Here is a 19172-nt window from a genome sequence, read left to right on the forward strand (position 1 = left end):
AAGGTTAAATGCGTTAGCGGCGAGAAATTCGCGTTGAATAGAATTCTTGTTTTATTTTTTAGGGTGTGCGATCCGCTCATGAGAGAGTTCGGAAATTCTGTGAATTCATTCCAGCTGTCTTCCTTGAGAGTAAATTTTTTTTGTGACTCCTTTACGAACAGTATAGACGTAGTTAACGCCAGAGAAGGGATCACTGTTATGTTGGTTGTCAGGACATTTTCCTAAAAATATGGGCACCGTCCAAAACAGCCCGAGACTAGATTTAGGCTGTATGTGTTGTTTGTAGAGGTGCAACACAGGACTGTTTTTTTTGTGCATACGTCAGAAAAAATTAGTAATCCCTGAATAAAGCACCTCTTGCACCCCATACGGAGTAGGCGGGCGAGTATGTAATGGTTGCTAGCACAGTTTATGAAGTATGTTTGCAAAATGAGAACTATAAGTTTTAGAGCATAACCTTAAAGTAGGAAACCAAACTCTAATTAACATAAAAGGGCTATGCCCCGCAATAATTATTCACGAAAACAAATCGTAAAACACATTTGTTATCACTGTGAGTTCTGTGCTTCATGTATAATACTTTCAAAGAGCGTAGCTAATGTGTTCTAGAGTATTCAGTACTATTCTCGGTGCAAATGTAGGGAGTTAGAGGATGAAATTCTCAATTTTATTCCTACTAGTAGTTTGATTGAGGACCCAGACCAGGAAATGGAAGCTTCACAGGCCATAAAAATAATCACCGCTTTAAAAAAAAGTACTCGGAGTGAATTTAGAACACCGTCACAAGAAAACCTCGGGATCTTATCGAAGTCTTCGGGAAAACATATTGGCACGTGGACTTGTTTAAACATCTTTTACGTGTGAGCGCTTTTCACCGTCTAATAAACGTTGTCGCTGAGCGCGGGATGCGCCCGCATGTATCGGAACTTTCTCGAATGTTATCAATGCTTCTCTTGTCACAGAACCTTGTGTAACATGATTGCTTGTGCGATGTGAATTGTGCAGAACTTTCTGGAAGACGCGCGATCACCATCGATTACTCTGGGTCCTTCTTTGACTCGTGTACAAAAGCCGACGGGCTCGACCGGCAGGTCAGATTTTCGACGATCGTCGGGTGTGTTCGCGGCTATCGTCGATCTTGTGAGTGCAGCCTATCTTTGAGGGCACAGGTTTACCCAACCAAACGCTGATTTCGTCATTCCCACTCTTGCTGCTTTCATGACCGTCCCTACCAAGTGATATTACAAATTCAGTAAATTCTGCCTTTCAAGAACATGACACGCAACCTTAAAAAATATGCACTAAAAATAACAGTTCCGACCACTACGCGAAGTAGTGGCATGTTAGCCTGCTATATATATATATATATATATATATATATATATATATATATATATATATATATATATATATATATATATATATATATATATATATATATATATATATATATATATATATATATATACGAGAAGAAAGGGGGTTAGCAGAGGGGCCCGATTTTTATTAGCCATATCATAAGAAGCCAACAAACACTGACACCACTGTCCTTGGTGTCAGTGTTTGTTGGCTTCTTATGACGTGACTAATAAAAATCGGGCCCCTCTGCTAACCCCCTTTCTTGTCGTTTATTACATAACGAGGGTCTCGAATCCGGCTACATTGATGCCTTCAGGTAGCATATGTGGGTTTATTGACCAGTTGCCTTCAGCCAAAAAGATCACGTTCTCGTGACGCCTGCGGCCAAAAGGACGCTCCACGTCCGCCACCAAGGTCTGTGGGTGGTGGCGCTGGCTAACACTCCCAGTCTTCTACTAGGACACGTGAATACCCAAGAGAGTGGGTGGGGAAACAGCGCCGCAGTAGCTCAATTGGTAGAGCATCGCACGCGAAATGCGAAGGTTGTGGGTTCGGTTCCCACCTGCGAAAAGTTGTTCTGGCATCCACTTCAATTTGCATTAATTTATCATTTCTTTATTTCATTTATTAAACACAAGTAATTTCCCCTATGTTCTCCTTGGTGTCAGTGTTTGTTGGTGTCCTATGATATGACTACACACACACATATATATATATATATATATATATATATATATATATATATATATATATATATATATATATATTCTGATGAAGGCCGGACCCCGGCCGAAACGTCAATAAACCGCTTCATACGCGCGTCTACTTCACTGTGAATATTTACCCGGACCCCGAACTGCTTTTTTTCTGGTATATATATATATATATATATATATATATATATATATATATATATATATATATATATGTATACAACGTTTCGGCTTGTGCGCCTGTCTAGATCGCTGATGAAGGCTGGCCCACCAGCCGAAACGTTGGACAGTGAAAAATATCGTGTTTTGAAGTACATCGTGTTTATTCGTTCGTGCTATACCAATGGAGCCAGTGTACTTTTCTTCGCTGCTGCCACTATATATATATATATATATATATATATATATATATATATATATATATAGCATGATAAACTGCTTTCAGCGTTGTTTCTTAAAGCGAGCTCTTGCATGGAATAGGGGTGAGGAGGATGAAGCTATATTCTCTGAAAAACTAAAGGAAATGTGCGTCTTGTTCGTTTCAGGAAGCGGGGACACTGCCAGAGGAATGGAAACATGCAGAAGTAGTTATGATCCACAAGCTAGGGAAAAAGCTACTAGTAGAAAACCTACGGCCAATATCACTCACTTCGTGCCTTGGCAAGTTGTACGAGCGAATCGTGACAAGGAGGCTACAACAATACATGCAAGATGAAGATCTGTATCCCCACAGTATGTTCGGCTTTCTCACCAAATTATCAACCCAAGACGTCCTACTAGAAGTTAAAGAGGGGGTTCTAAGCAACATCCCCTACAACGGAGAAAACATAATAATGGCACTCGATGTCAAAGGGGCGTTCGACAACGTCAGCCACGCGTCCATCCTCAAGGGACTGGATGATCTCAACAGCGGAAGAAGAATCCGCGGCTACATGACAGCATTCCTATCAAACAGAACAGCCACGGTGGGGTTAGGAGACCTGCGGACAGACAAGTTCCACACGCCTAACAAAGGAACCCCGCAGGGATCTGTGATCTCACCGATCCTTTTCAACATTGCCATGATAGGGATAGCCCGGAAGCTGGAAGAAATCGACGGCATACATCACGCCATTTATGCCGACGATATCACCGTCTGGACTAACCAAGGCTCGCTCAGCCAAAAAGAAGAACGACTACAAGCCGCAGCAACATGCGTGGAAGAATGTGTTAGGGAAAGAGGCCTCGCCTGCTCCACGGAGAAATCAGAGCTCCTGAGAGTCAGAAAAGGAAAACGCTCGGAAGAACAAATCAGCGTCACCCTACAAGGACAACAGATACTAGAAAAAGAAGCCGTCAGGAGTCAGGATTCTGGGAATGTGGGTGCAGAGCAATCAACGCTGCACACACACCATAAACCTACTCAAGCAAGCGACGGCACAGGTGGCACGTATGATCACCCGCGTCTCGCAAAAAAGAAGCGGCATGAAGGAGGAAGATACAGTCAAGCTGGTTAAGAGCCTCATAATCAGCCGGATTACGTACGCCCTCCCATATTACAACACAAACAAAGGCGAATGGGACCAGGCCGACGCCATCATAAGGAAAGCGTTCAAAACAGCGCTTCACCTGCCGGCCAACACCTCGACAGAGAAGCTCCTGGCCCTCGGACTCCACAACACGTTCGAGGAGCTCAGAGAAGCACAATTAGGGTCGCAGCTACAAAGACTCCAGCAGACTACCACGGGCAGAATGCTCGTAAAAAAACTGGGGCACAAAGAAATTGAAAGGCAAGAACAAAGAACGGCAAACCTACCCGATGTGTATCGCAGCACCATCAAGGTAGGGTCCCTACCAAGAAACATGGACCCAAATTTACACACAGCCAGGCGGAACGCTAGGGCAGAATATGTGGAAAAATACCTAGCAACAAAAGCGAACACGGTATACACGGACGCCGCGGTGTATCCTCGAGAATGACGGGGAAACACAACAAAGAGTTGTCGCGGCAGTAATAGACTCGGAATATAGGGAAATCGCTTGCGCGTCGGCACGGGATTGTACGGTAACCGAGGGAGAGGAAATGGCTGTTGCTCTAGCAGCTGTGGAGGGCTACCGCAGAAATAGATCCCTTATAATTCTAACCGACTCCAAGGAAGCATGCCGAAACTACATTAATGGCAGAATCGGTCAAAAAGCGCTCCAAATCTTCCTCCGCGTTGGCCAACAGAATAAACGCATCAGACACACCATCTTTTGGGTACCTGGGCACACTGAGATTGAGGGCAACCAAAGGGTTGATAGGATCGCTCGCGAGCATGCAAACCGAGCGGACCTAAATAGAGATCCTGAGGATTTCATGACAGTGATCCCAACGTACTCTGACATACTAAATTACCATAGAGGTACGAGAATCAGATATCCCCCGCCCCACAATACACTCACTCAACGACAGGCAGTTTACTGGCGAAAGCTGCAGACAGGAACTTTCCCAAATTTACATATACTATGCAAAATGTTCCCAAGTCAATACAGGGACACATGCCCGTGGTGTGGTGCAATACCCACACTTTATCACATCACATGGGAGTGCAATACAAATAAGGAATTCCACAAAATAGAAAATCCGAGTGCGGAGCAGTGGGAGAGCGTGCTCTCCAGCGGCGACCCTAGCCTCCAACGGAAGCTGGTGGATCATGCCCGACGAGCAGCCACGCTCAGTGGTGCCCTGGAATAGGGGCGCCAATCATGCAGGCCGGAGATCTTCATCAACCAATAGAAGATCAAGACATCCGGCACGACCGCTGAATTACTCTTTCTAGAGTAATAAAGTTTACTTCCTCCTCCTCCTCCTCCGCTTTCTGGTGGTGATGTCTTAGTTTTTCGGATATATTTGAAGGTCTCTAATAAAAAGCTCTCATTTTCTTGTTGCTACTGTATTTTTGTTTGACTGTTCTCACATATATGCAGGGTGTTGCAGCTGAATTTAGCCGGACTTTAACAATATGCCGATTCACTCTAAGATGATGCGACCAAATGCGTGTTGCCGACTTTTGTATGTAGTGTGTCACGCAATTTTTGTGTTTTGCTGAGTGAGATAATTAGTCAAGGATAATTAACCAGCTTCTGTAGCAACGGAGTAAAGAAGAAAATTTCAATTATGAAGCTATAGAGCGCTTTGTAAGACGTCCGATTTGACAGTTTCTAACTTTCTATCTATTATGTATTAATGTTTTTCAGCGTACTGCGGATGCCCGCAAAATACAAAAAAAAGATACCATGTGACATAGGCGCGTGCGCGCCGTGATTGCAGCGCTCCCGAACTGTCCGCGTACAAATGAACATAGCATCTAGCAGGGGGTCCCTCCCCCTCGGTTGGAGTGACGACCTGCATTTCTGGTTTTACTTAACAAAATAGAAGCAGAGTTAATCATTTGCGACGTTATCATTTTGAAAAGGTTGAGTCCATTGCTTGACGTTCTGGCGCTGGTGCGCACCGTTTGCACTGTTCCCTTGAAGAACTTATTTGCTCCTGACGAATATGACAGCCAATTTAGGTTTAATAAAGCCATAAAATGAACTGTCAAATTCCGTGATTACCGGCTGGTGCGTTTTCAATTTTAGTTTTTTTTTGCTAACAATGTGAATTCTACCATCAAAGAAGAGTTTCCTCTTATTTCTGCAATTTCCTATTCCTACGGGGACATTCTAATATGTCACTGCGAGTTATATTTCTTTGTTTTGTATAAAGATATATATCCTCGGCTCACAAATTTGATGGAACTTTGAATGAAAAATCTCGCAATCGTAGAATTCGTTTCTCAATTACATTATTCGTTGCGTTCTATCCATGACCTAAAGGACAAACCTGAATAATGCTCCGTTGTATTTAAGGCCCACAGGACCAGGTCTTCTATTATACCTGCTTCTATTGCTAACCCAACTCAAGGCTTGCAGCGCAAGAACCGGTGAGTGAAAAACTACGTTAACTGCATAATGACGCGCATTTCTTATCGCTGCGCATATGTTAAGTTTCTGAACATGTTATCGCCATTTTACGTATTCTGTACCCATCTAAGACAACAAGATCGCTTGTTTAATGAAATCGTGTCTGAAGGTTACTGATTGGACTTTGATTCTGTGTTGACCTTTTGCAACAGAGTGAAATGGTCAGCATTGTATTGTCTTAGATAAAACACTATTCTTTTATGAAAATGAAAGCGACAGTTGTGCTTTTGTTGTACTTCATGATAACGTTGGTAACATTCAGTACGCAAGCGCAATTTGTGGCTAAGTCTCTGTTTACTCAGGTCTTTCGAGTCGTATTGCCATATATAAAGCGGGAAATTGAGTGTATTGAAGGTATTGCATTTTTTATAAAATATGAAGGGAGGAGCTTGGCTATTCTGTACGATACTTGATAATCTACTGAAATCTGAAGCATGATCACACTCCTTTGCAGAGTGGGGGCCAAATACGAATAACAATTGAGTCGAATATCTGGTAAGCAGTTGGACCCTGTGAGGCGAAGATTCCAAACTAATCATAGCATTATGCTGTGCTTTAGGTTTGCTTGGGAACAACCATTTCATGCGACTACTCACGCCATACGTGTGGTACTGGCGTATTGTGTAGCGGATAAGTGCGCCATGGAACGAACAAGTTACGGCGCCTATTGCAGACCTAAGCCACCGAAACACCACCGCGGCCAACTGCTACTGTTTCATGTGAATAATGCGTCCATTCAGTGGTCTTTACAATAGACACCTTAAAGAGAATATGCAGGCTATACATTTTTGAGAAAATGCTCGGCCTGCTAACTGCCATGTACCATTATCTTCATAAATTGAGGGCCCTATACTCAAAATCATTTTAAAAGAGCGTTTGCTCGAAAATCCTCATTGCGGACTTCCTGAGGCGCTTTTCTTAAAAAGTGTGTGGGTTATAGATGGTTCTCCAAGCTCTATATCTACCAAACTGTCTGAACAAACATTTTTGGCTCTGGTTTTCGTTTTGATTCAACAAAATTGGTTAAGTTCATGTTGAACTTTTAAACCGAAAAGTGATAGGTGAAACTGGTTTAATTTTATTTGCCTTAGCGAAGAATTACTGCAGGAAATCAGCACAAACTTCTTTGGTACAAGAAGAAGACGTAAGTTGTAAGCTGCGCTAATAACTTGAGCGTTTCGTTCTTCAGGCTGAACATAGTTAAAAAAGAATTAGGGAGATCCATCACCAATGTTGAAGTCCATGTGAAGTGATGCTTTAACCAGGGAGCGAGAGAGAGAAGTAAATATATTCAAGAAACTCAGAACCACCCTCCGATCTGAGACTCCACTTAGGCAGAAAGAGAAGAGGTGTAACATAAAGGACTGACGAGTAATCATGAGAAAAATTTGTAAGCAGGATGCGACTATATACACGTTAATTCTCAAAGGCCACGTTCCGAACTGTGGACTGAGGCCTGTGTTAACTTAATATTCTAAGAGCACCTTGATGGCTGTCTTAGTTGACAATATTGGGCCCCAGATGAAGGCAGCATCTTTCTTGGCTAGCTGAGTAAGAGGGCGCGCAACATCCGAAAATTTTCAAACCCGCCGACGGAATTGGAAGCAGAGGACCAATTATCTGTGAACGTATTTGGTGCACCTTGGCATGGGAATGTACTTGACTGCCCGCAGTTTATCTTAAGGCGCACAATGTTTCCGACCAAAGTACGAGTAACATATTTTTTATTGTTAATTTACATCATGAAAACGTCAGTGCCTGCAGTTCAAAGCTTTACTGGGTCATGCAACACGTATACGTGCTCCGCTGCCTGAAGTACTATGCATGCACCACATTTTCGCGAGCCCCGGGTGCCCAATGCGATCCGAGTATTGTCGCGTTAACCAAATATCTTGTCTGCATGCCGACGGGATACCCCGAAAACTGTAACAATTGTGCTGCTACATTCAACATCACGGTAAAATCGTACTTCCTCATGAATCAGGTAGCAGTGGTGAGCCAGAAGTGCTGGCAATATACTGACGAAAAGCTCGGCAGAAGGCGGCCAAACTGAACCGAAAGCCCTTACTTTTTATTTTTCAGTTTCACTTCGCAGTGTAACGAATCGTTATCATGTGGTTCACTTCAGGTTCCAGCAAAAATAGCGTGTAATGAAACGGACGCGCCTCGGGTTTCCGATAGCAGCTCGGAGACCACGACGACTACTCGTGCTGTGACTTGCAAGAGAGCACAGGTTGTTCGTTGCTGCTAGGCTGGTGTTGATCTGGTGTTTCTCAACTTTAATTAAACACCGTTACAAATGTTTTTCTTTCGGCTTCGGGATTATGCTTCAGGTATGGTTTGGTAGTCCGATAGCTACCTTTCTAATGATCCACCCATACTATTCTCATAGATATTCTACACTGTGCCTGCTGAAATTCAGCGTGCTTCTGGGGTCTCTCAAGTTGACACCTCCATTGCTGCAAATCGCAGTGAAATTAACATCCATGTGTTTTCAGATGCGTACGTGCCAAACTTTGTTATCTATTGATAGTGATGTAGAAAAAGAGAACTTTTTTTAAACAAAACGAAACGTTCGTTGCAAACTAGCGAGTGTAAGCTGCGGTCCAGGTAAGGTCACCCACTGTTCTTGAAGAATAAATTTAAAGGAAAGGTGGCCGTTCCACATGTGCACTACTGAAGAAAGCCAATGTAAAATTGCTAGTGGTAGGAGTATTCAAAGCAGATCAAGTCGATTATTGTAGGTCAATGTGGATAATTGGAAATGCACTCCCGGAAAAGTGAAGCGACCACGATTGTGCAAACTGGTAGAGCTATCAGAAAGTTCGCCTAGAAAAAGAACTCTTACCTCTCGCGTATGTTACTAAAAAACTAAAGCCCAAATAGAGCGAAGGGGCTAATATCTCGCAAAACATATCGCTGCAAGCCGGTGTTATCTGTATGCTTCAGATATTTCTGACCAATTTCTTTTACAGCACCTGTCAATATGAAGCGAGTATTGGGAATGGACCTTCTTGCAGCGGTTGCGGTGGCCGTAGGTAACCAAAACTTCTCAACTTGTGTGATAGTTCTTATGAGAGCACTTTGACTATGATTTTCGGAGAAGTATTGTTTGGGCCAAGAGCGCTTATGACTTTTTTATATTTACGTTTATGCGCCAAACCAATGATGCCTAACGAATAGAACTTAGATCATAACTGGCATGAAGTATAAAAATACGATGCTGAGAAAACTAAACAACATAAGGTTTAGTGAAATCCGGCTGTTTGTTGTCTTTCTTTAACATTATCTCGTTACAGCATATTTCGCAAAGGAATAGAGAAACAAATGAAAGAAGACATTTATATTTAAAAAGCCACTTAATATGTGCATCTACTATTTATCACGCATTTAGTATGGGGATATTATTAAACCGTTTATTATACGATACAGTGTCCCGAGTGAGGCCCGGTATCACCCTAAGGTGGGAATGCTCCTTAGTTCAGGAACCCTCTGGCTTCGACTGCCCTCTTGGCCCTGGCGATGAGTTGTCCTTGGTCTTCCAGGTTCCCGAGGGTTAGCTTGGCCTCCCACGTTTCAAACAGGTGGTTTGCTTCTCGTGCTCATTTTGCGTCCGTTTCTGGTTGCATTTCGCTGCTTTCCTGCCACGGGCATTCAGGAGCAAGTGTTCCAGAGTGTCGGGTACGTTGCAGAGTGGGCAGAGGTAGCCGTGGAGCGTCGGGTAGAGGTGATGCATCATCGTTCCGCGAGTGTACCTATTCTCTGCAGGCGTCTAAGGATCAAGCTTTCTTCTCTGCCGAGTTTAGGGTGTGGCGGAGGGCACACTCGATGCTCGAGCCTGTAATGTTGCAATGTGGCCGAATAGTTGGTGGGTACGCCCTCCGCCTATTCTGTCGCGGTTCGGAGAGCGCGTGGGGAAAGGGGAGCCCGGCTGACGTGCTCGCGGGCAGTGGCGTGAACCGCTTCATTCCTCTCTAGTCCCTTGTGTCCGGGTACCTACGTTACGCAGGTGTACGGGAGCGGAGCGCTTCGTCTTTTTAGCATCTTGAGTGCATCGACCGAGATGCGGCTCCTCAAGAAGTTTTTACAGGTGGCCTGAGAGTCGGTGAATATAAGCGCTGCGTCTGTGCATGTGGTGTCGGCCAGAGCGATTGCCGCTTCTTCAGCCATTTGCGCGTTGCGTGCTTTGATGGTTGCCGATGCTAGCTCGCAGACTCGGGAGTCTACGACGCTGACAGCGTACGCGTTTCGATGCAGATACCTGGAAGCGCTGGTGTAGCGGGCATTCGGATCATGCTTGAAACTTCATTTGATGGCGTTTGCTCTAGCCTGTCTTATACTCTCGAGCTATATGGGATGCATGTTGCGCGGGACACGTGCGATGCAAGTGCACTCTCAAACGTCCGCTGGGATGCGCTCTTTCTTGTCCGTGTCTGCGACATACGTCTCGTTGTAGTTCAGGTGTCGGAGTAGTGATCTGACTGTGGGCGTGAGCTTGAGTCGTTCCGCCTGGCTGTTCTTGTGCGCTTCGGCGAGCTCTTGCCACGTGTTGTGGACGCTCATCTTTTAAGAGATGTGAAATAGAGGCCATGGCGGAGAGTCCTAGGGCGACATTGATTGCTTTCCTTATCATGATGCTGAGCTTTTTTATTTCAGCATTCTTCAAAGCCAGGTACGGCGTGCCGTATGTGATGCGGCTGGTGAGCAGTGCTTGTATTATTCTTAGAGTGTCTTGTTCCTTGAGCCCGCTTCTTCGACTTGAGATCCTCTTGACGAGGTGTGTGAGTGGCGAAAGGGTGCGTTCTAGTCTCGGTAGGCTGGCAGCTCCGGATTCGTTTTTGCGGATGTGGAGTCCAAGTATTCGCATGACGTCGACCTTTGTGATTGTTGTCCTGTTGAGGGTGACGCTGGGGTCGGGCACTTCGTAGTTTGGTTGCCGGCCTCTCGTTCTTGCTTTCAGAACGAGGTGTTCAGACTTCTCTGGGGCGCAGCGGAGGCCGCAGTTTCGGAGAGAGCTTTCGTGGTGTCTACTTCTTCTTGTAAGCTACTTTCCTGCCTTCCAACGTTCGTAGCTCTGGTCCAGAGCGTGATGTTATCAGCATACATCGCGTGACGCAGATCTGGTATGGTCTCGAGGAGTGGGTGTAGCTTGATCATAGCTACGTTAAACAGTAGCGGTGAAATGACCAACCTTTGCGGGGTGGCTGTGTTTAGAAGTAGGAAGGTTTCACTGCGGGAGCTTTCACTGGGTCAGAAAGTTTCTGACGTATGCGTATATCCTAGTGCCACAGCCGGCGCCTTCGAGATTGTTGAGCATCACGTCGTGGCTAACGTTATCAAAGGCTGCCTTGACGTCTACTGCCACTATGGAGTATTTGCTTCGATTGCTTAGGTGATCTAGAAGGCCTTCTTTTACTTCTAAGAGTACCTCCTGCGTTGAGAGGTGCTGCCTGAAGCCGAACATGGTGTCTGGCAGGTGGCCGTTGTCCTTCAGGTACTGGGTAATGCTGTCTTGCACCATATGCTCGAAAAGCTTCCCCGCGCACGAGGTGAGGGAGATCGGGCGTAGGTTCTCTAAGTTGAGCGGTTTGCTGGGCTTGGGGATCATTGTGATGTCCGAGTGTGTCCACACAGCAGGCAGTTCTCCTTTCTCCCAGCACTCGTTGTAGTAAGGGAGGAGAGCCTCGGTGGCCTGCTGCGGTAGGTTGCGCGGGTGTTTCTTAATGATCCGGTCTTTACTAGAGCTAGTATTTCTAGTCAGCTTGGATAGGGCTACGCGGATTTCGGCCTGCGTAAAGGGTCAGTCTAGTTTTGTATTCGGTTTTGCGGAGTATTCTTTGCTTCGAGTTGACACGGTAGAGGGTGCATCTCAGCATAGTTTCTTTTGTAGTTCACGCACGAGGTGTTCTTCTGATGCGACGTGGTTGTGGATAAGACTCTGGAGATGTTGCGTCTGTTTCGTCTTTCTGGGTTCAGTGGCTAAGAGTGCGCGTAGGAGGGGCCAGGTCCTCTTCGTGCTCAGAGTACCCTGTAGCTTGTGACAGAAAGCTTGCCAGTGCTGCTGACAAGATGGTGCGCATAGTCTTGAGCCTACTTGGTAAGGAGAGCGATGCGTGTCTTTAGCTTTCTGTTAAGCTTTTGTCGCTTCCATTTCTTCAAAAAAGCAGCAAAAAGCTGGTTAAACGAGACATGCTGCTTGACTTGCTTATGGTGCAATAAACCGCTCCGTTCTGGTTGGGCAATTTCAGATTGCAGTCACAGAAAGCAATGCTCTTATGTACGGTTCAAAACCAACTTGTACTGAAACAGCTTTTCCTTTGATACTAATAATTTTCTCACGGCTAAGTGTCCGAACAGACATCAGAATTATATAGGTCAGTAACCCAACTTCAAAATCTCTTGCGACACGCACATATGTCCTCTCAATCAAAGATGTCATTTATTAAGTTATGAAATCTGTGCTTTCAGCTGTGATCATCATCGCACCCAACGAAGCTGCTGCTCTAGGAGGCATGGTCGGAGGAAATAGTGGAATCGGACTAAAAAAGAAGTGAACCAGCAGTCACCGTGGATGATGCCAGGATTCTAGTATTTCGATGATATAACCCAATTGTGCAATACAGGGCACAAATAAAAGAACGACGAGTTGAGAAAGTTGTGCTGTCAAGCGTTACTTCAACCTTCGAAATTTGTGCCAGTAGTTTTTCAAAGGCAACACAGTACATTACCCCAACGTAATTTTGACTGTTTGGACTTTTTTAAGTTGCGTCCAAAGCAAAACAAAATTTGTGTTTTCACATTCCCCCATATTATTCGTTCGATTGCTTCACTTACTCCGTCACAAGATAAAGTGTAACAAGAAATGGAGGAAGTAGCACTACGTTTTATGGTTTTAGGGGTCTTTCGCTTTCTTGATGAATAACGACAGCTGAAGAAAGCCAACATATTATCGCAGTGTTCAAAATTTTCGAAAGACGCATTGCTTTCAAGAATGAGCAGGCCACAAGGAAAGAGCAGAAAAAGAAAAGCAGCATGCATGAGATAATCGCTAAAACCTACTATTAAAAATGAGTGACAATTTACCGGTAAGTGCGAGAGAATGACTCCGCATAACGTCACCCCTCTTGGATGTTTTTGATATATGATATAAGCTACGTTCACCCCATTGCAAGGATTTGTTCATGAGCTTATTCAAGACACGTCAAGCCTGATGGTGGTCCAGCGCATATCTCCGTGTTGCATTAATTTATGTAGGTATAAGTAAAAGGTAATTTTCGATGTTCAAGTGGAGGGTTTTCTGGCAAAAAGCTTCCTGCGCAGCTTGACTGTGTCCAGAAAACCCTTAGAAACAGTACCACACGATTGGTACAGGAAATCTTGAACAGACACACATACAATAGTTGCATTCGATGAAGAGAAACATTTACCATTTATGCAAACAGAGTCTAGTAATCTTTGCACAAAGTTTGAGCAATAAAATCAAAAATCGAAACGCCGAAATGGTCATACACATGTTCACAAGTAGTTATGGTAATCACCAAGTGAACATGCGGCGTCTACGTGCGAAGACATAAAATGACATTTCAACAAAATATTTCCGCAGCTCAGCTTTGGTATGTATGTAGTTATGAACACACATCAACACTTTCCTACGCTCTCCCATGTGCGCTCTGCCTCTGCCATGTCACCAGCTTCCCACACTTTATGCACATACACATTTTTCCACTTTGTAACTCCGAACGCTAACGCATTTAAAGAAGACATTTTAGCCTAAACAATAGAAGCTTAATGATAAATCTGCGACACTTTAATAAAATACTATGATTATATACAAATAAAAGCACCAGTAATTTTACTAAACCTAATAAGGCCACATGTATTCCCCTTCAAGTTTAATAATTTAGCTTTAGAGAAAGAGTACACTGAAAGCCTTGAGAGACATAATTAGTTCGAAAATAAGGAACTTGCTGTGTTTATATTTTTTATACGCCTTTTTGCACAAAGATTCGCCATCTTCATGAAAAGAACATTTGAGAGTTTCCAACGAAGGCAGTAATATCACCTTAGTCTGAATTGGTATATGCCGTTAAATGTTTTTATCATATATTTTTTAAATAACAAATCAGTAGGTACTAAAGTCGATGCACTGTCTACCAATATCAGTATCTTCATCCGCATTGTCCACGATTTTGTAAAGTTTGGCTCTGTACATTTGGCTGTACCAGTTAACAATAATTAAGATAGCAGTTAAAGAACACATGTTATTAATTTCAGCAACTTGAGGGTAAGGCACCAGATGTGGTTTAATGTTGCAAATTCACGAATTTCTTATATTACCATGATATTCACGCCTTCATTCTATTGCAAGGACCTGAAGAAGTGAACGTCCAGTACATTCACCCACTTGAAAATCCCTATATTTTAGACCTCTAAATACAACTTTACTTTATAGAGGCGTAAGCTTCAAGTAAAACACTGCAACTTTTCTTTCATTAGCAATTATTGTTAACTTATCAATATTTTCACCTATTGGTGTTTTTCAAGCAGTCTACCTTTTGTAAGACGTCATTACCTTTTTCAGAAGGTTATTATCGTATGCTGCGGTGAAAAAATAGAGTAGCATCGTGTGCGAATTTGATAAACTTAACTAATTATATGATACACTTAACTATTAATAGACTACGCTTACTTTATATCATGTAATGAGCAGGGGACCAACAAGGACTAATTGCCGTACACCTAAAAAACTGTTGTTTTACAGCGAAGCTCTATACCTGTATACTCTCGAAGGAAATTTTCGTGTCGTAAGCAAAGAGCTCCCCATACGTGGACCGATCCCGAAGATAGGGCCATGACGGGCAGACCCACAGCGTAGGTGAAGCACGCGTTAGGCACTCCCCATTCGTGATCCGATCCTGACAATACTGAAATGCTGGGCCGACCCGCGGCGTAGGTGCAGTTCGTCATTAAGGAGCCCACATACACAGCTTTGCTGGTCATCGTTCTCCGCGGATTGGAAGGGCACTGAGTTTTTTATGTGATAATCAATCGTCAGCACAAACAATCTTTCATCTGTGCACTACACAAATATTTATTGACTTTATTTAAAGTCGGCGAATACACTAATGATCTCTTTTCTCGAATAAAAGGACGCAGTGAATGTTCTCTATGCGTATTATTTTCGATCATATTGACACGTGGTCGCGACTTCAAAGAACACAGTAGCAATACTGTTAAAGGCAAAACTAACTTTTATTGGGCGAACCTGTGCCCACAAAACAAGCTACACTTAAAGCCCAACGAAAGCGGCGAACACAGTCGGCGATCGTCGAAAATCTGATCAACGGGTCAAGCGCGTCGGCTTCTATACAGCAGTCGTCGAATGTTCCAGACTAATCGCTAGGACCCGTGTGCCTTCCACAAAGTTCTACACCATTCGCGTCACGCGATGAAATCAAATAATAGAAGGTTCGGCGACAACAGACAGCCGGATAGAAGCATCGATAACTTTCCAGAAACTTCGGATACATGCAGGTGCATCCCGCGCTGTGCGATTAGATTTGTTAGGCGGCGAAACGTGGTCGCCCGATTAAGATAAGTACACGCGTCAATACCCCCCTATTAAAAGGCATCGTACTGATGCTAGAAATATAAAAGAGCGAAGCACAAATGGACACTCATTAAAGATAAGTAACAAAACAACGAAAAGAAACAAAGTCCAAAGGTCAGTTACGTGAAGTCCCAAAGTTCATTAACGCTGGCAGTACGGCTTGAGTCGCCAACGTGGACTATTTCAGGTCGTGAGCGGAGCCGCTGTGATAGCGAAATGCCACCTGGCACGACCTCATAGTCCAGTGCGTCTACAAGTCGGATGATCTTGTACGGTCCGAAATAGCGACGCAAAAGCTTCTCGCTCAGTCCTCGTCGGCGTATAGGGGTCCAAACCCAAACACAGTCACCGGGCTGGTACTCGACGAAGCGTCGTCGGAAGTTGTAGTGTCGGCTGTCGGTACGCTGCTGGTTCTTGATCCGTAGGCGGGCCATTTGTCGGGCTTCTTCGGCGCGCTGGAGAAAGGTCGCGACGTCAAGATTCTCTTCGTCGGTGACGTGCGGCAGCATGGCGTCGAGCGTCGTTGTCGGGTTCCTGCCGTACACTAGCTTAAACGCCGTGATCTGTGTTGTTTCTTGCACCGCCGTGTTGTAAACAAAGGTTACGTACGGCAGGACCGCGTGCCACGTCTTGTGCTCGACGTCGACATGCATTGCTAGAATGTCGGCGAGGGTCTTGTTCAGGCGCTCCGTGAGACCATTCGTCCGCGGGTGATAGACAGTTGTCCTCCTGTGGCTTGTATGGCTGTACTGCAGAATGGCTTCGGTGACCTCTGCTGTAAACGCTGTTCCTCTGTCGGTGATGAGGACTTCTGGGGCACCATGTCGCAGCAGAATGTTCTCGACGAAAAATTTCGCCACTTCGGCTGCGCTGCCCTTCGGTAGTGCTTTAGTTTCAGCAAAGCGGGTGAGATAGGCCGTCGCCACGACGATCAACTTATTCCCGGATGTTGACGCCGGAAACGGTCGCAACAAATCCATCCTGATCTGCTGAAATGGTTGGTCAGAAGGTTTGATCGGCTGTAGTAATCCTGCTGGCCTTGTCGGTGGTGTCTTGCGTCGCTGACAGTCTCGACATGTCTTGACGTAACGAGCGACGTCGGCGGTCAGACGCGCCCAGTAATACCTTTCCTGTATCCTCGACAACATTCGGGAGAATCCGAGGTGCCCAGCGGTGGGATCATCATGTAGAGCGTACAGTACTTCTGGATGCAGCGCTGACGGAACAACAAGAAGGTAGCTGGCGCGGACTGGCGAGAAGTTCTTCTTTACGAGCAGGTTGTTTTGTAATGTGAACGAAGACAATCCGCGCTTAAATGCCCTAGGTACTACGTCGGTGTTCCCTTCCAAATACTCGACGAGGCTTTTAGCTCCTGGTCTGCTCGTCGCTGTTCAGCGAAGTCTTCTGCGCTTATTATTCCGAGGAAGGCGTCATCATCCTCGTCGTCTTCCGGCAGGGGATCGATGGGGGCGCGTGATAGGCAGTCGGCGTCTGAGTGTTTTCGTCCGGACTTGTAGATCACCATGACGTCATATTCTTGCAGTCTGAGGCTCCACCTCACCAGCCGTCCTGAAGGGTCCTTCAAGTTAGCTAGCCAACACAACGCGTGATGGTCGCTGACGCCTTGAATGGCCTGCCATATAAGTAGGGGCGGAATTTTGCTGTAGCCCAAATTATGGCGAGGCATTCCTTTTCAGTCGTAGAATAATTGCCTTCCGCTTTTGACAGCGACCGGCTAGCATAAGATATCACCCGTTCATGTCCGTCTTTCTTCTGGTCTAGGACGGCACCGAGGCCTAGGCTACTGGCGTCAGTGTCGATTTCGGTATCGGCGTCTTCGTCGAAATGTGCAAGTACCGGCGGTGACTGCATGCGTCGTTATAGTTATTGAAATACGTCGGCCTGCGGCGTTTGCCATTTGAACTCGACATCAGATTTGGTTAGATGTGTTAGCGGCTCAGCGATGCGTGAAAAGCCCTTGACAAAGCGCCTGTAGTAGCCACACATGCCAAGGAATCTACGCACTGCCTTCTTGTCGATGGGCTGCGGGAGCTTTGCGATGGCAGCTGTTTTCTGCGGCTCGGAGCGTACTCCGGATTTGCTTATGACATGGCCTAGGAACAGAAGCTCGTCGTAAGCGACGCGGCACTTTCTGGCTTCAGAGTGAGCCCTGATGATTTTATGGCCTCTAGTACAGTTGCAAGCCGCCTAAAGTGATCGTCAAAATTTCCGGCGAAGACGACGACGTCATCCAAGTAAACGAGACAGGTCTGCCACTTCAATCCTGCTAAAACCGTGTCCATGACGCGCTGGAAAGTTGCAGGCGCTGAGCACAGTCCGAATGGCATAACCTTGAACTCGTAGAGGCCGTCTGGGTGATGAGATCTCTTTTGTCGACTTCTATTTGCGAGTAGCCAGACTTGAGGTCCATCGACGAGAAGTATTTAGGGTTGCAGAGCCGATCCGATGCGTCTATTCGTTGGAGGGGGTATACATCCTTCTTCGTGATCGTGTTCAGATGACGACAATCGACGCAGAAACGTAAGGTTCCGTCCTTTTTCTTCACCAGGACAACATGAGATGCCCACGGGGTTTTCGACGGCTGGATGATGTCGTCGCGGAGCATTTCGGCGACTTGTTGCCTAATAGCTTCACGTTCTGGCGTCGAAACTCGGTAAGGGCTCTGGCGGAGTGGTTGAGCGCACTCTTCGGTTATTATGCGATGCTTTGCAACTGGTGTTTGTCGCATCTTCGATGAAGTTGAAAAGCAGTCCTTGTATCGTCGGAGAAGATTTCCGAGCTGTTGCTGCTTGCTTATGGGGAGACGTGGGTTTACGTCGAAGTCTCGTTCGGGGACTATGGTCGGCGGTGTAGATGCGGCAGAATCTGAGAGGACTAAGGCATTGCTCATTTGCACAATTTTCTCGGTGTACGCGATTGTCGTGCCCTTGCTGATGTGCTTGAACTCTTGGCTGAACTTAGTTACCATCACTTCCGTTTTCCGTCCGTGGAGTCGAGCGATCCCTCTTGCGACGCAAATTTCATGGTCTAGCACTCGACGTTGGTCACCCTCGATGACGCCTTCTACGTCGGCAGGTGTTTTTGTGCTGACGGAAATGACAATACTGGAGTGAGGTGGGATGTTGACTTGACTTTCGAGCACGCTTAAGGCATGATGACCACGAGAGCTTTCCGGTGGTATCACTTGATCTTCAGACAGGATTATCGACTTCGACTTCCGGTCGATGACTGCGCCATGTTGGTTTAAGAAATCCATGCCGAGAATTACGTCACGTGAACACTGTTGGAGGATGACGAAGGTGGCAGGGTAAGTCCGGTCATGAACGGTAATTCTTGCCGTGCAGATTCCAGTCGGCGTAATCAGGTGTCCTCCAGCGGTACGAATTTGAGGGCCTTCCCATGCAGTCTTAACCTTCTTCAACTGGGCGGCGATGTGTCCACTCATGACGGAGTAATCAGCCCCTGTGTCCACTAAGGCGGTA

The 19172-nt window shown here is 45.5% G+C and overlaps 1 long non-coding RNA gene across 1 annotated transcript; it reads left to right on the top strand.

Annotated features, from left to right (window-relative positions):
* The first annotated feature begins 5954 nt into the window (after nt 1–5954).
* Nucleotides 5955–12699, top strand: LOC139060444 (uncharacterized). Its single transcript, XR_011514822.1, has 3 exons — nt 5955–6019; nt 9035–9097; nt 12528–12699. It is a non-coding gene; the product is annotated as an uncharacterized lncRNA (long non-coding RNA).
* The last annotated feature ends 6473 nt before the right edge of the window (nt 12700–19172 follow it).

Source organism: Dermacentor albipictus, chromosome 5, assembly GCF_038994185.2.
Source record: "Dermacentor albipictus isolate Rhodes 1998 colony chromosome 5, USDA_Dalb.pri_finalv2, whole genome shotgun sequence".
NCBI lineage: Eukaryota > Metazoa > Arthropoda > Arachnida > Ixodida > Ixodidae > Dermacentor > Dermacentor albipictus.